The following is an 11,625-nucleotide window of genomic DNA, read 5'->3' on the forward strand; positions in this document are numbered from 1 at the left end:
CGTATATTTAGGACCTCCTCAATTTGGTGCACTCGAATCATTGGAACACCAGATGGCTCAACGCCTTTCCAACCCTTGGGTGGTTCCTGAAAAGTTACCTCAACTGAGAAATACAAGGACAAACAATAGAGACATGAGCAGCTGTTTGCTCACTATCGACACCATCAGGAATGCGGGTCTCAGCACTGCAAGACACATCAACCGACAGATTGGAGGGGTGAGGAGTAGACATATCTGAATCCTCACCATCCTATGTACCACGTCTCTTATTTTGCACAGTGGATACTGCCGGCTTGGCAATAACAATTTCAGGTCCATGCTGCGAGGGTAAAGGTGGGAAACGACGGAGCAGTAAGCTGCGCGGCCCTCTTGTTCCATTGCACCGTGGGAGGACGTTGCACCAACTTCGTGAAGAGAAGAAGTAAGATCAGCTAACGTCAATTTTCGATTGTGTTCAAATGAGCTCTTCATTACAAATACCTGCCGCCGACAATGAGACTCACTGCAGAGAAACAGGTCGCCACTGGAGCAGTATACGTTACATGAAAGCAGTAACCAAAGAATTGTAAATCGGAAGGAGTGTTACGTTTGACTAACATTTTCACTGAATGGATCCAGCTATAACGTTGCAACCAGTATTCAGTGGACCAACCTTCGCGTCGTATACCCCTCATATAACCAAAAGTGAGCAAATCCTCCTTAAATGGTTCAAATGGCTCTGAGCACTATGTGACTTAACATCTATGGTCATCAGTCCCCTAGAACTTAGAACTACTTAAACTTAACTAACCCAAGGACATCACACAACACCCAGTCATCACGAGGCAGAGAACCTCCTTAAATAAACTGTTCTGACCGGTTTGATGCGGCCCGCCACGAATTCCTCTCCCGTTCCAACCTCTTCATCTCAGAGTACCACTTGTAACCTACGTCCTCAATTACTTGCTGGATGTATTGGAATCATTCCAATCTCTATCTTCCTATAGAGTTTTGCCCTCTACAGCTTTCTCTAGTACCATGGAAGTCATTCCCTGATCTCTTAGCGGATTTCCTATCATGCTGCCCCTCCTCCTTGTTAGTGTTTTCCACACATCCCTTTCATCTCCGATTCTGCGCGGAACCTACTCATTCCTTACCTTATCAGTCAACCTAATTTTCTTCATTCGACTGTAACACCAAATCTCAAATGCTTCGATTCTCTTCTTTTCCGGTTTTCCCACAGTCTATGTCTTACTACCACATACTGCTGTGCTCCAAACGTACATTCTCAGAAATTTCTTCCTCAAATTAAGGCCTATATTTGCTACTAGTAGATTTCTCTTGGCCAGAGATGCTCTCTTCGCCAGTGTTAGTTGCTTTTGATATCCTCCTTGCTCCTTCCGTCCTTCCGTCATGAGGTAGCCCCTCAGTCTGCAAGATCCGGGCAGTCGCAGAGGGTGGGCTTACTGGTAGTTGGGAGCTCCAACGTCAGGCGCGTAATGGGGCCCCTTAGGGATATGGCAGCAAGGGAGGGGAAGAAAACCAAAGTGCACTCCGTGTGCATACCGGGGGGAGTCATTCCAGATGTGGAAAGGGTCCTTCCGGATGCCATGAAGGGTACAGGGTGCACCCATCTGCAGGTGGTCGCTCATGTCGGCACCAATGATGTGTGTCGCTATGGATCGGAGGAAATCCTCTCTGGCTTCCGGCGGCTATCTGATTTGGTGAAGACTGCCAGTCTCGCTAGCGGGATGAAAGCAGAGCTCACCATCTGCAGCATCGTCGACAGGACTGACTGCGGACCTTTGGTACAGAGCCGAGTGGAGGGTCTGAATCAGAGGCTGAGACGGTTCTGCGACCGTGTGGGCTGCAGATTCCTCGACTTGCGCCATAGGGTGGTGGGGTTTCGGGTTCCGCTGGATAGGTCAGGAGTCCACTACACGCAACAAGCGGCTACACGGGTAGCAGGGGTTGTGTGGCGTGGGCTGGGCGGTTTTTTAGGTTAGATGGCCTCGGGCAAGTGCAGAAAGGGCAACAGCCTCAACGGGTGCGGGGCAAAGTCAGGACATGCGGGGACCAAGCAGCAATAGGTATTGTAATTGTAAACTGTCGAAGCTGCGTTGGTAAAGTACCGGAACTTCAAGCGCTGATAGAAAGCACCGAAGCTGAAATCGTTATAGGTACAGAAAGCTGGCTGAAGCCAGAGATAAATTCTGCCGAAATTTTTACAAAGGCACAGACGGTGTTTAGAAAGGATAGATTGCATGCAACCGGTGGTGGAGTGTTCGTCGCTGTTAGTAGTAGTTTATCCTGTAGTGAAGTAGAAGTGGATAGTTCCTGTGAATTATTATGGGTGGAGGTTACACTCAACAACCGAGCTAGGTTAATAATTGGCTCCTTTTACCGACCCCCCGACTCAGCAGCATTAGTGGCAGAACAACTGAGAGAAAATTTGGAATACATTTCGCATAAATTTTCTCAGCACGTTATGGTCTTAGGTGGAGATTTCAATTTACCAGATATAGACTGGGACACTCAGATGTTTAGGACGGGTGGTAGGGACAGAGCATCGAGTGACATTATACTGAGTGCACTATCCGAAAATTACCTCGAGCAATTAAACAGAGAACCGACTCGTGGAGATAACATCTTGGACCTACTGATAACAAACAGACCCGAACTTTTCGACTCTGTAAGTGCAGAACAGGGAATCAGTGATCATAAGGCCGTTGCAGCATCCCTGAATATGAAAGTTAATAGGAATATAAAAAAAGGGAGGAAGGTTTATCTGTTTAGCAAGAGTAATAGAAGGCAGATTTCAGACTACCTAACAGATCAAAACGAAAATTTCTGTTCCGACACTGACAATGTTGAGTGTTTATGGAAAAAGTTCAAGGCAATCGTAAAATGCGTTTTAGACAGGTACGTGCCGAGCAAAACTGTGAGGGACGGGAAAAACCCACCGTGGTACAACAACAAAGTTAGGAAACTACTGCGAAAGCAAAGAGAGCTTCACTCCAAGTTTAAACGCAGCCAAAACCTCTCAGACAAACAGAACCTAAACGACGTCAAAGTTAGCGTAAGGAGGGCTATGCGTGAAGCGTTCAGTGAATTCGAAAGTAAAATACTAGGTACCGACTTGACAGAAAATCCTAGGAAGTTCTGGTCTTACGTTAAATCAGTAAGTGGCTCGAAACATCATGTCCAGACCCTCCGGGATGATGATGGCATTGAAACAGAGGATGACAAGCGTAAAGCTGAAATACTAAACACCTTTTTCCAAAGCTGTTTCACAGAGGAAGACCGCACTGCAGTTCCTTCTCTAAATCCTCGCACCAACGAAAAAATGGCTGACATCGAAATAAGTGTCCAAGGAATAGAAAAGCAACTGGAATCACTCAACAGAGGAAAGTCCACTGGACCTGACGGGATACCAATTCGATTCTACACAGAGTACGCGAAAGAACTTGCCCCCCTTCTAACAGCCGTGTACCGCAAGTCTCTAGAGGAACAGAAGGTTCCAAATGATTGGAAAAGAGCACAGGTAGTCCCAGTCTTCAAGAAGGGGCGTCGAGCAGATGCGCAAAACTATAGACCTATATCTCTGACGTCGATCTGTTGTAGAATTTTAGAACATGTGTTTTGCTCGAGTATCATGTCGTTTTTGGAAACTCATAATCTACTATGCAGGAATCAACATGGATTCCGGAAACAGCGATCGTGTGAAACCCAACTCGCTTTATTTGTTCATGAGACCCAGAAAATATTAGATACAGGCTCCCAGGTAGATGCTATTTTTCTTGACTTCCGGAAGGCGTTCGATACAGTTCCGCACTGTCGCCTGATAAACAAAGTAAGAGCCTACGGAATATCAGACCAGCTGTGTGGCTGGATTGAAGAGTTTTTAGCAAACAGAACGCAGCATGTTGTTATCAACGGAGAGACGTCTACAGACATTAAAGTAACCTCTGGCGTGCCACAGGGGAGTGTTATGGGACCATTGCTTTTCACAATATATATAAATGACCTAGTAGATAGTGTCGGAAGTTCCATGCGGCTTTTCGCGGATGATGCTGTAGTATACAGAGAAGTTGCAGCATTAGAAAATTGTAGCGAAATGCAGGAAGATCTGCAGCGGATAGGCACTTGGTGCAGGGAGTGGCAACTGACCCTTAACATACACAAATGTAATGTATTGCGAATACATAGAAAGAAGGATCCTTTATTGTATGATTATATGATAGCGGAACAAACACTGGTAGCAGTTACTTCTGTAAAATATCTGGGAGTATGCGTGCGGAACGATTTGAAGTGGAATGATCATATAAAATTAATTGTTGGTAAGGCGGGTACCAGGTTGAGATTCATTGGGAGAGTCCTTAGAAAATGTAGTCCATCAACAAAGGAGGTGGCTTACAAAACACTCGTTCGACCTATACTTGAGTATTGCTCATCAGTGTGGGATCCGTACCAGATCGGGTTGACGGAGGAGATAGAGAAGATCCAAAGGATAGCGGCGCGTTTCGTCACAGGGTTATTTGGTAACCGTGATAGCGTTACGGAGATGTTTAACAAACTCAAGTGGCAGACTCTGCAAGAGAGGCGCTCTGCATCGCGGTGTAGCTTGCTTGCCAGGTTTCGAGAGGGTGCGTTTCTGGATGAGGTATCGAATATATTGCTTCCCCCTACTTATACCTCCCGAGGAGATCACGAATGTAAAATTAGAGAGATTAGAGCGCGCACAGAGGCTTTCAGACAGTCGTTCTTCCCGCGAACCATACGCGACTGGAACAGGAAAGGGAGATAATGACAGTGGCACGTAAAGTGCCCTCCGCCACACACCGTTGGGTGGCTTGCGGAGTATAAATGTAGATGTAGATGTAGATTATTTTGCTACATAGCTACCAGAATTCTTTAATTTCATCTACTTCGTCACCATCAATCCTGATGTTAAGTTTCTCGCTGTTCTCTTTTCTACTACTTCTCATTACTTTCGTCTTTCTTCGAATTACTCTTAATCCATATTCTGTACTCATTAGACTGTCCATTCCATTCAGCATTTCATTTCAGACAGTCGTTCTTCCCGCGAACCATACGCGACTGGAACAGGAAAGGGAGATAATGACAGTGGCACGTAAAGTGCCCTCCGCCACACACCGTTGGGTGTTCTTCACTTTCACTAAGGATAGCAATGTCATCAGCAAATCGTATCATTGATAACCTTTCACCTGGAATTTTAATTTCACTCCTGAATTTTACTACTGTTTCCATCATTGCTTCTCCGAAGTAGAGACTGAACAACAGGGGCGAAAGACTACAACGATTAAAAAGACAGGGGTCTTACACCCCTTTTTAATCCGAACACTTCGTTCTTGGTCGTCCACTCTTACTATTCCCTGTTGACTCCTGTACAAATTGTATATTATCAGTCTCTCCCTATGGTTTACCCCTATTTTTCTCAGGATTTCGAACGTCTTCCACAATTTTACATTACGAGCGCTTTTTCCAGGGCGACAAATCTTAAGAACGTGTCTTGATTTTTCTGTAGTCTTCCTTCCATTATCAACCGCAACGCCAGAATTGCCTCTCTAGTGCCTTTACCTTAAAGACAAACTGATCGTCATCTAACATATCCTCACTTTTCTTTCCCATTCTTCTGTATATTATTCTTGTCAGCCACATGGATACATGAGCTATTAAGCTGACTGTGCTTTAATTCTCGCACTTGTCAGCTATTGCAGTCTTCGAAATTGTCTGGATGGTATTTTTCCGAAATTCAGACGGTATGTCGCCAGACTCTCACCAACGTAAATAGTCGTTTTGTTGCTACTTACCCCAATTATTTTAGAAATACTATGGAATATTATCTCTCCCTTCTGCCTTATTTGATCTTAAGTCCTTCAAAACTCTTTTAAATTCTGATTCTAATACTGTGTCCCAAATCTCTTCTAAATCAACTCCTGATTCTTCCTCAAACACATCAGACAAATTTCCCCCCCCCCCCTGAATCTATTCTTTATACCAACCCGTTCTCTCCTCTGCTTTTAACAGTGGAATTCCCATTGCACCCTTAATTTTACCACCCTTACTTTTAATTTCGCCGAAGGTTGGTTTTACTTTCCTATATGCTGACTCGGTCCTTCCAACAATCATTTCTTTTTCAATTTCCTCTCATTTTCCATGCAGCCATTACGTCTTAGCTTCTCTGAACTTCCTACTTATTTTATTCCTCAGTGTCGTGTATTTCTGTATTCCTGAATTTCCCTGAACATTTTCGTACGTCCGTCTTCCATAGATCAACTCAAGTATTTCTTCTGTTACCCATCGTTTCTTCGCAGTTACCTTCTTTGTACCTGTGTTTTTCTTTCCAACTTCCGTGATTGCCTTCTTTAGAGGTGTCTATTCCTCTTCAACATCACTGCCTTTGAGCTATTCTTTATCGCAGTATCTATAGCTTAGAGAACTTCAAGGGGATCTCATCATTCCTTAGCACCTCCGTATCCCACCTCTTTGCGTATTGATTCTTCTTGACTAATGTCTTAAACTTCAGCCTACTCTTCATCATTACTACATTGTGATCTGATTCTATTTCTGCTCCTGGGAACGCCTTACAATACAGTACCTGATTTCGGAATCTCTGTCTGACCATGATGTAATCTAACCGAAATCTTTCAGTATCAAGTATACCTCCTCCTCTTGGAATTCTTGAAGAGCGTATTCGCTATTACTAGTTGAAATTTATTACAGAACTCAGTTCGTCTTTCTCCTCTCTCTTTTCTTATCCCAAGCCCATCTTCCCCTGTAACCATTTGTTCTACTCCTTCCCCTACAACAACATTCCAGTCCCCCATGACTATTAGATTTTCAGCCCCAAAAAAAATGCCCAAATGGCTCCAAGCACTATGGAACTTAACATCTGAGGTCATCAGTCCCCTAGACTTAGAACTACTTAAACCTAACTAACCTAAGGACATCACACACATCCATGCCCGAGGCAGGATTCGAACCTGCGTCTGTAGCAGCAGCGCGGTTCCGGACTGAAGCGCCTAGAACTACTTGGCCACAGCGGCCGGCTTTTTCATCTCCCTTAACATTTCGTACTACCCTTTCAATATCGTCATATTCTTTCTCCATTTCTGCATCTTCATCTTGCGACGTCGGCATGTATACCTGAACTATCGTTGTTAGCGTTGGTTTGCTGTCGATTCTGATAAGAACAACTCTATCACTGAACTGTTCACAGTAACACACCGTCTGCCCTACCTTCCTATTCAAAACGAATTCAACCCAGTTATACGATTTTCTGCTGCTGTTGATATTACCCTATACTCATCAGCCCAGAAGTCCGTATCTTCTTTCCATTTCAATTCACTGACCCGTACTATATCTAGATTGAGCCTTTGCATTTTCCTTTTCAGATTTTCTAGCTCTCCGACCACATTCAAGTTTCTGACATTCCACGCCCCGTCTCGTAGAACGTTATCCTTGCGTTGGTTATTCCCCTTGGCAGTCCCCACCCAGAGATCCGAATGGGGAACTATTCCGGAATCTTTTGCCAGTGGAGAGATCATCGAGACACTTTTTCAGTTACATTCTATACGGCCTGTGGACACACATTATGTGTCTTTAACACACCAGTTTCCGTTGCCTTCTACATACTCATGCCGTTGATCATTTTTGATTCTGCCGCCTCTAGGGGCAGTTTCCCACCCTAAGGACAAGAGAGTGCCCTGAAGCTCTATCTGCTCCTCCGCCCTCTTTGACGAGGCCGTTGGCAGAATGAGAGTGACTTCTTATGCCGTAAATCTTTGGCCGTCAATGCTGATTATTAGAACCCGGGAGTGAAGACGTTTTCATCACTAATCAAAGAAGCTACTCAGAGACAACGGGTCAGGGTCAGGATAGAATTTTCACAATCGAAATAAGCAATGTGAATCTAATCAGATGTTACATGAATAGCATCACAAGCCAGTCATGAATCTCCGATCTGGGCTGCACCGAACGCGTGGATGTGTCGCAAATAAAGCTGACTGTACCTTTTTTCGAAACACACTCTGAGCCCATGGCCGACATTATGAGCGGACTACCACGCTACCAACGGACACAGACAACAACTAACTACTACTTGATACCCAGCACGTTACAAACAGCACTGAGGAAAAGCTGTCCAGATTCGCGCGATGCTGCGGTGAGGCGATAAACTGGTAACTTCAGCGCTCGGTGCGCAAAGTGGAACCACGATCTATTCAGTTCGGAGACCGTCTAACGTAACAGTAACTGTTACTCTTCAATAAAACTCCTAATATGCTTCGTTTCCATGTGGATTAACTAGAGTATTCAGTCTCCAGAATGAGATTTTCACTCTGCAGCGGAGTGTGCGCTGATATGAAACTTCCTGGCAGATTAAAACTGTGTGCCCGACCGAGACTCGAACTCGGGACCTTTGCCTTTCGCGGGCAAGTGCTCTACCAACTGAGCTACCGAAGCACGACTCACGGCCGGTACTCACAGCTTTACTTCTGCCAGTACCTCGTCTCCTACCTTCCAAACTTTACAGAAGCTCTCCTGCGAACCTTGCAGAACTAGCACTCCTGAAAGAAAGGATATTGCGGAGACATGGCTTAGCCACAGCCTGGGGGATGTTTCCAGAATGAGATTTTCACTCTGCAGCGGAGTGTGCGCTGATATGAAACTTCCTGGCAGATTAAAACTGTGTGCCCGACCGAGACTCGAACTCGGGACCTTTGCCTTTCGCGGGCAAGTGCTCTACCAACTGAGCTACGGAAGCACGACTCACGGCCGGTACTCACAGCTTTACTTCTGCCAGTACCTCGTCTCCTACCTTCCAAACTTTACAGAAGCTCTCCTGCGAACCTTGCAGAACTAGCACTCCTGAAAGAAAGGATATTGCGGAGACATGGCTTAGCCACACCCTGGGGGATGTTTCCAGAATGAGATTTTCACTCTGCAGCGGAGTGTGCGCTGATATGAAACTTCCTGGCAGATTAAAACTGTATGCCCGACCGAGACTCGAACTCGGGACCTTTGCCTTTCGCGGGCAAGTGCTCTACCAACTGAGCTACCGAAGCACGACTCACGGCCGGTACTCACAGCTTTACTTCTGCCAGTACCTCGTCTCTGCCAGGAAGTTTCATATCAGCGCACACTCCGCTGCAGAGTGAAAATCTCATTCTGGAAACATCCCCCAGGCTGTGGCTAAGCCATGTCTCCGCAATATCCTTTCTTTCAGGAGTGCTAGTTCTGCAAGGTTCGCAGGAGAGCTTCTGTAAAGTTTGGAAGGTAGGAGACGAGGTACTGGCAGAAGTAAAGCTGTGAGTACCGGCCGTGAGTCGTGCTTCGGTAGCTCAGTTGGTAGAGCACTTGCCCGCGAAAGGCAAAGGTCCCGAGTTCGAGTCTCGGTCGGGCACACAGTTTTAATCTGCCAGGAAGTTTCATATCAGCGCACACTCCGCTGCAGAGTGAAAATCTCATTCTGGAAACATCCCCCAGGCTGTGGCTAAGCCATGTCTCCGCAATATCCTTTCTTTCAGGAGTGCTAGTTCTGCAAGGTTCGCAGGAGAGCTTCTGTAAAGTTTGGAAGGTAGGAGACGAGGTACTGGCAGAAGTAAAGCTGTGAGTACCGGCCGTGAGTCGTGCTTCGGTAGCTCAGTTGGTAGAGCACTTGCCCGCGAAAGGCAAAGGTCCCGAGTTCGAGTCTCGGTCGGGCACACAGTTTTAATCTGCCAGGAAGTTTCATATCAGCGCACACTCCGCTGCAGAGTGAAAATCTCATTCTGGAAACATCCCCCAGGCTGTGGCTAAGCCATGTCTCCGCAATATCCTTTCTTTCAGGAGTGCTAGTTCTGCAAGGTTCGCAGGAGAGCTTCTGTAAAGTTTGGAAGGTAGGAGACGAGGTACTGGCAGAAGTAAAGCTGTGAGTACCGGCCGTGAGTCGTGCTTCGGTAGCTCAGTTGGTAGAGCACTTGCCCGCGAAAGGCAAAGGTCCCGAGTTCGAGTCTCGGTCGGGCACACAGTTTTAATCTGCCAGGAAGTTTCATATCAGCGCACACTCCGCTGCAGAGTGAAAATCTCATTCTGGAAACATCCCCCAGGCTGTGGCTAAGCCATGTCTCCGCAATATCCTTTCTTTCAGGAGTGCTAGTTCTGCAAGGTTCGCAGGAGAGCTTCTGTAAAGTTTGGAAGGTAGGAGACGAGGTACTGGCAGAAGTAAAGCTGTGAGTACCGGCCGTGAGTCGTGCTTCGGTAGCTCAGTTGGTAGAGCACTTGCCCGCGAAAGGCAAAGGTCCCGAGTTCGAGTCTCGGTCGGGCACACAGTTTTAATCTGCCAGGAAGTTTCATATCAGCGCACACTCCGCTGCAGAGTGAAAATCTCATTCTGGAAACATCCCCCAGGCTGTGGCTAAGCCATGTCTCCGCAATATCCTTTCTTTCAGGAGTGCTAGTTCTGCAAGGTTCGCAGGAGAGCTTCTGTAAAGTTTGGAAGGTAGGAGACGAGGTACTGGCAGAAGTAAAGCTGTGAGTACCGGCCGTGAGTCGTGCTTCGGTAGCTCAGTTGGTAGAGCACTTGCCCGCGAAAGGCAAAGGTCCCGAGTTCGAGTCTCGGTCGGGCACACAGTTTTAATCTGCCAGGAAGTTTCATATCAGCGCACACTCCGCTGCAGAGTGAAAATCTCATTCTGGAAACATCCCCCAGGCTGTGGCTAAGCCATGTCTCCGCAATATCCTTTCTTTCAGGAGTGCTAGTTCTGCAAGGTTCGCAGGAGAGCTTCTGTAAAGTTTGGAAGGTAGGAGACGAGGTACTGGCAGAAGTAAAGCTGTGAGTACCGGCCGTGAGTCGTGCTTCGGTAGCTCAGTTGGTAGAGCACTTGCCCGCGAAAGGCAAAGGTCCCGAGTTCGAGTCTCGGTCGGGCACACAGTTTTAATCTGCCAGGAAGTTTCATATCAGCGCACACTCCGCTGCAGAGTGAAAATCTCATTCTGGAAACATCCCCCAGGCTGTGGCTAAGCCATGTCTCCGCAATATCCTTTCTTTCAGGAGTGCTAGTTCTGCAAGGTTCGCAGGAGAGCTTCTGTAAAGTTTGGAAGGTAGGAGACGAGGTACTGGCAGAAGTAAAGCTGTGAGTACCGGCCGTGAGTCGTGCTTCGGTAGCTCAGTTGGTAGAGCACTTGCCCGCGAAAGGCAAAGGTCCCGAGTTCGAGTCTCGGTCGGGCACACAGTTTTAATCTGCCAGGAAGTTTCATATCAGCGCACACTCCGCTGCAGAGTGAAAATCTCATTCTGGAAACATCCCCCAGGCTGTGGCTAAGCCATGTCTCCGCAATATCCTTTCTTTCAGGAGTGCTAGTTCTGCAAGGTTCGCAGGAGAGCTTCTGTAAAGTTTGGAAGGTAGGAGACGAGGTACTGGCAGAAGTAAAGCTGTGAGTACCGGCCGTGAGTCGTGCTTCGGTAGCTCAGTTGGTAGAGCACTTGCCCGCGAAAGGCAAAGGTCCCGAGTTCGAGTCTCGGTCGGGCACACAGTTTTAATCTGCCAGGAAGTTTCAGTATTCAGTCTACTGTAATTTGAAACGGATGTCTTAGGGGAGAAAACGAGAAGACTTTCAGCCATTTACTCAGCAATTAGTTTT

At 46.7% G+C, this 11,625-nt stretch overlaps 1 non-coding gene across 1 annotated transcript; it reads right to left on the minus strand.

Moving 5' to 3' along the window:
- Nucleotides 1–8,994: 8,994 nt before the first annotated feature.
- Trnas-cga (transfer RNA serine (anticodon CGA)) lies at nt 8,995–9,069 on the minus strand. Its single transcript has one exon. It is a non-coding gene; the product is annotated as a tRNA-Ser (tRNA).
- Between the last annotated feature and the right edge of the window lie 2,556 nt (nt 9,070–11,625).

Source organism: Schistocerca cancellata, chromosome 2 (genome assembly GCF_023864275.1).
Source record: "Schistocerca cancellata isolate TAMUIC-IGC-003103 chromosome 2, iqSchCanc2.1, whole genome shotgun sequence".
Lineage (NCBI taxonomy): Eukaryota > Metazoa > Arthropoda > Insecta > Orthoptera > Acrididae > Schistocerca > Schistocerca cancellata.